The following is a 5,518-nucleotide window of genomic DNA, read 5'->3' on the forward strand; positions in this document are numbered from 1 at the left end:
CTCCTCCTCCTCCTCCTCCTCCTCCTCCTCCTCCTCCTCCTCCTTCTCTTCTTCTTCTTCTCCTTCTCCTTCTCATCCTCCTCCTCCTTTTCTTCTTCTCCTTCTCCATCTCCTCCTCCTCCTTCTCCTCCTCCTCCTCCTCCTTCTTCTTCTTCTTCTTCTTCTTCTTCTTCTTCTTCTTCTTCTTCTTCTTCTTCTTCTTCTTCTTCTTCTTTTCTTCTCCTCCTCCTCCTCTTCCTCCTCCTCCTCCTTCTCCTTCTCCTTCTCCTTCTCCTTCTCCTTCTCCTTCTTCTTCTTTTTTTTTTAGAGATGGAGTTGCCCAGGCTGGAGTGCAATGGTGTGATCTCGGCTCACTGCAGCCTCTGCCTTCTGGGTTCAAGTGATTCTCCTGCCTCAGCCTCCAGAGTAGGTGGAATTACAGGCACACACCACCGTGCCTGGATAATTTCTGTATTTTCAGTAGAGATGGGGTGTCACTAGTATTTTTAGGGTTTGTTTGTATTTTTAGTAGAGATGGGGTGGTCAGGCTGGTCTTGAACTCTTGACCTCAGGTGATTCACCCACCTCGGCCTCCCAAAGTGCTGGGATTACAGGCATGAGCCACCATGCCCAGCTCAAAGAACTTCTTGAGATCTAATTTAATTAATTTTCAAAGAATCTATTGAGATTTTGAGATCTAATTTGATTGCATTGTGGTCTGAGAGACTGTTTGTTATGATTTTACTTCTTTTGTATTTGCTGAGGAGTGTTTTACTTCCAATTATGTGATCAATTTTAGACTAAGTGCTATGTGGTGATGAGAATGTATATTCTTTTGTTTCTGGGTGAAAAGTTCTGTGGATATCGATCAAGTCTACTTGATCCAGAGCTGAGTTCAGGTCTTGAATATCTTTGTTAATTTTCAGTCTCAATGATCTGTCTAATATTGTCAGTTGGTGTCAAAGTCTCCCACTATTATTGTGTGAGAGTCTAAGTCTCTTTGTAGGTCTCTAAGAACTTGCTTTATGAATCTGGGTGCTCCTGTATTGGTTGCATATATATTTAGGATAGTTAGCTCTTCTTATTGAATTGATCCCTCTACCATTATGTAATGGCCTTTGTCTTTTTAAATCTTTGTTGGCTTAAAGTCTGTTTTGTCAGAAACTAGAATTATGACCAATGCTTTTTTCTGTTTTCCATTTTCTTGGTGCATTTTTCTCCATCCCTTTATTTTGAGCCAATATGTGCCTTTGACCATGAGATAGGTCTCTTGAAGACAGCATACCAATGGGCCTTGGCTTTCTATTCAGCTTGCTATTCTGTGTCTTTTAATTGGGGCATTTAGCCCATTGACATTTAAGGTTAATATTGTTATGTGTGAATTTGGTCTTGTCATCATGATTCTACCTGGTTATTTTGAAGACGTTTTTATGTGGTTGCTTCATAGTGTCACTGGTCTGTGTACTTCAGTGTGGTTTTGTAGTGGCTGGTAAGGTTTTTTTTTTTTTTTGTCATTTCCATATTTAATGCTTCCTTCAGCAGCTCTTGCATGGCAGGCCTGCTGGTAATGAATTCCCTCAACATTTGCTTGTCTGAAAAGGATCTTATTTCTCCTTTGCTTATGAAGCTTAGTTTGGCTGGATATGAAATTCAAATTCTAGGTTGGAAATTGTTTTCTTTAAGAATGTTGAATATTGGCCCCCAGTCTCTTCTGGCTAGTGGGGTTTCTGCTAAGAGATCTGCTGTTGTTCTGATGGGCTTCCCTTTGTAGGTGACCTGAACTTTCTCTCTGGTTGCCCTTAACATGTTTTCTTTCATTTTGACCTTGGAGAATTTGATGATCATGTGTCTTGGGGTTGATCTTTTTGTACAGTGTCATACTGAGGTCCTTTGAATTTCCTGAATTTGAATATTGGCCTGTCTTGCTAGGTTGGGGAAGTTCTCCTGGAGGATATCCTGAAGTGTGTTTCCTAACTTGGTTCCATTCTTCCCATCTCTTTCAGGTACCCCAGTCAGTTGTAGGTTCCAGCTTTTTACATAGTCTCATGTTTCAGAGAGGTTTTGTTTGTTCCTTTTCATTCCTTTTTCTCCATTCTTGTATGCTGGTCTTATTTCAGAAAGATAGTCTTCAAGCTCTGAGATTCTTTCCTCCACTTGGTCTATTATGCTATTGATACTTGTGATTGCATTGTGAATCTCTCATGTTTTGTCAGGTCAGTTACGCTCCTCTCTATACTGGCTATTCTGGTTATCATTTCCCATATTGTTTTATCATGATTCTTAGCTTCTTTGCATTGGGTTAGAATATGTTCCTTTAGCAAAGTTCATTATTACCTACCTTCTGAAGCCTACATCTGTCGATTCAGCCATCTCAGCTGCAGCCCAGTTCTGTGCCCTTGCTGGAGAGGTGTTGCAGTCATTTGCAGGAGAAGAGGCGTTCTGGCTTTTTAAGGTTTCAATGTTTTTGCATTGATTTTTTCCTCATCTTTATGGGCTTGTCTTCCTTCAATCTTTGAGGTTGCTTACCTTTGAATGGGGTTTTTGTGGGGTCTTTTTTGTTGATGCTGTTGTTGTTGTTGCTTCTATTCTTCCGTAGGGCTGTTGTGGTTTGCTGGGGTCCCACTCCAGACTGTAGTCACTTTGGTCCCTCCTGCACCTGAAGGTATCATCAGTGAAACCTGCAAAACAGCAAAAATGGCAGCCTGCTCCTTCCTCTGGGAGCTCCATTCCAGGGGGGCAACAATGTGATACCACCTGAATGCTCCTATAGGAGATGTCTGGAGACCTCTGTTGGGAGGTCTCACCCAGTCAGGAGAAATGGGATCAGGGACCCACTTGAAGAAGCGGTCTGGCATCCCCTTGGCAAAGTGGGTGTACTGTTCTGGGGGGAATATGCCTTGGCCAGACCACCCAGGCTCTCTGGAGCCAGCAGGCTAGAAAGGCTAAGTTGACTGAACCACAGAGACTACAGCCACCCTTCCCCTTAGAAGCTCCATCCCAGGGAGAGATCAGAGTTCTGGTCCAGACTGCCTGGACTCCCTGGAGCTGGCAGGTTGGAACGGTCGATTCGAACCACAGAGATGGCGTTCCCTCTAGCCGGGAACTTGGTCCATCTCAGGCATTCTCCAGCCTGCTGGTGCTGGCAAGCTGGAATTCCAAGCCAGTAGGTATTAACTTGTGAGGTGTTGTGGGAATGGGACCTGCAGAATGACACTGCTTGGCTTCCTGGATTCAGACCCCTTCCTAGGGGAATGCACAGATGGATATCCCACCTCGCCAGAGTTCCCAGAGCTGGAGTATGCAAAACTCCTAAGTCTCCATGCATGCCCAAGCAGCCACTTCCCCAAGACTCTGCATCACTTTGTGCATCAGAACAAAGGCCCTGGTGGCATGGGCTCATGAGGGGATCTCCTGATCTGTACGTTGCAAAGATCTGTGGGAAAAGCGTGGTTTTCCTGGCAGGGCTACACAATCACGCACCACTTTTCTTGGCTGGGGGTGGGGGCTCCTGTGGCTCCATACAGCTCCTGGGTGGGGCATTGCCCCACCCTGCTTTTCCTTGCTTTCCAGGGGTTGAGCCTTCTGCCTAGTCAATCCCAATGTGAGAACCTGGATACCTCAGTTGAAGGTGAAAAATTCACTCACTGTTTTCATCCCTCTCCACAAGAGCTGTGGACTGCAGCTGCTTCTAATCAGCCATCTTGGCCTGCCCCTTCAATTTTTTTCAACTTAACTAAAAAATTATTTTTAAGCAGAAAGTTAATATGGTTGAACGTATACTAAAAATCCTTTCTTACCTGAAATGGGTGGCAATTGAAATCTTAAGTTTTTAATTTACCCTTATCTTGGTTGCTCAGAATCTGCCCCACATATGTGTAGTCCAGAGATTTTGGCAGAATATATAAACAGAATTTAGGGCTCCACTTTTGTGTCTCTCCGCTTTCTAGAATTTCTCTCCTCACTTTCCAGCTTCCTTGAACTCTATCTTCAGGTTCTTTCAGCCAGTAAATATTGATTTTCTAGCTGAGTTTGAACCACATGATGTGAGACAGACTGATGAGATGGCCTCCAGATGAAACACTAAAAAACAAGAAACCCTCCCTCTTCTCTTCCTGTAAGTGTCAACTCCCCTAGTTTCTGTCTGCTTTTTGGTCACTCCATAGTGCCTTCATAAGATGGTTTTTGAATACTAAGTCCAGAATTTAGCATAGTTTTCTGCAAAAATGTTTGCCCATTAAGAGTCACTTGGTCATAATCTAAAAACTCCAATTTCTATTCTAAGTAGTTTATATATGTTGACTCATTAATTTTCACTATCCTATCAATACTATGAAATAGGCCATTTTATAGATAAGGAAGATAAGGCACAGAATAATTGAGTAACTTGCCCGAGATCATACAAGTACATAGAGAAGCTCCAGAGTGTGATCTTCCAACAGTTCTTGAAGTTAGATGTTAGTAGTGGACACAGAAATGCCAGGGTCTGACCCACAGACCCAGGCTGCATGATGGATGAATAATGTATTCAGACACCGATACTCAGTGTAAGAACAGCTAGGGCGCTGGGCCACACACAGAAAAGAGTTGTGACAGCCATGTGCCCTGACTAGCTGGCCCTGTGGGCATTTGTTCAGCACAGATTTGATGACAAAGACGTTGAGTCAATACACGTGTGGATAATTAATCTGGTCACCCTCCCCCAGAGAGAGCAGTCATGCACCCATGGAAGATCAAAGGTCAGTCTTAGGACCATATAAGTAAACAAGCTATTTAGATAAGCTCCCTGACATTCCTTTGTTATTTGCTATTCTGCTATCAACTCAAGGTAAAGAGGATGAGGCTGCCTGCAGCCAAATCTTTTACTGAAGCTATGCAAACCTCCTGCCCTTCCAAGAAGGTTTGTGCCTATTTCCTATAACTTTATAATTTTTCCCACCACCTTGACTGATCCCCCACACAGAAACAGGAGGACAGATGTGAAAACTGGAAGAAATTACAATTTCTCCAAGACATGGAGAGATTAGGTATGAGGGAGTGATGTAAAGGGAAGAATATAAGTGCTTTCTAGGTTTGGGGTTTGAGCAATGGAGTAAATGGTGATAAAATGTGTTGATGAAAGAGTCTGTTCCAAGATGGCCAAATAGGGACAGCTCTGGTCTGCAGCTCCCAGTGTGATCAATGCAGAAGATGGGTGATTTCTGCATTTCCAACTGAGGTACCTGGTTCACCTCATTGGGATTGGTTGGACAGTAGGTGCAGCCCACAGAGGGTAAACCAAAGCAGAGCAGGGCATTATCTTACCCAGGAAGCACAAAGGATCGAGGGATTTCCCTTTCCTAGCCAAGGGAAGCCGTGACAGACTGTACCTGGAAAATTGGTACACTCCAGCTCAAATACTGTGCTTTTCCCACAGTCTTAGCAACCAGTAGACTAGGAGATTCTCTCCCATGCCTGGCTTGGTGGGTCCCACACCCATGGAGCCTTACTCACTGCTAGCAGTCTGAGATCAAACTGCGAGGGTGCAGCCCGGTGGGAGGAA

Source organism: Piliocolobus tephrosceles, chromosome 1, assembly GCF_002776525.5.
Source record: "Piliocolobus tephrosceles isolate RC106 chromosome 1, ASM277652v3, whole genome shotgun sequence".
NCBI classification, from domain to species: Eukaryota; Metazoa; Chordata; class Mammalia; order Primates; family Cercopithecidae; genus Piliocolobus; species Piliocolobus tephrosceles.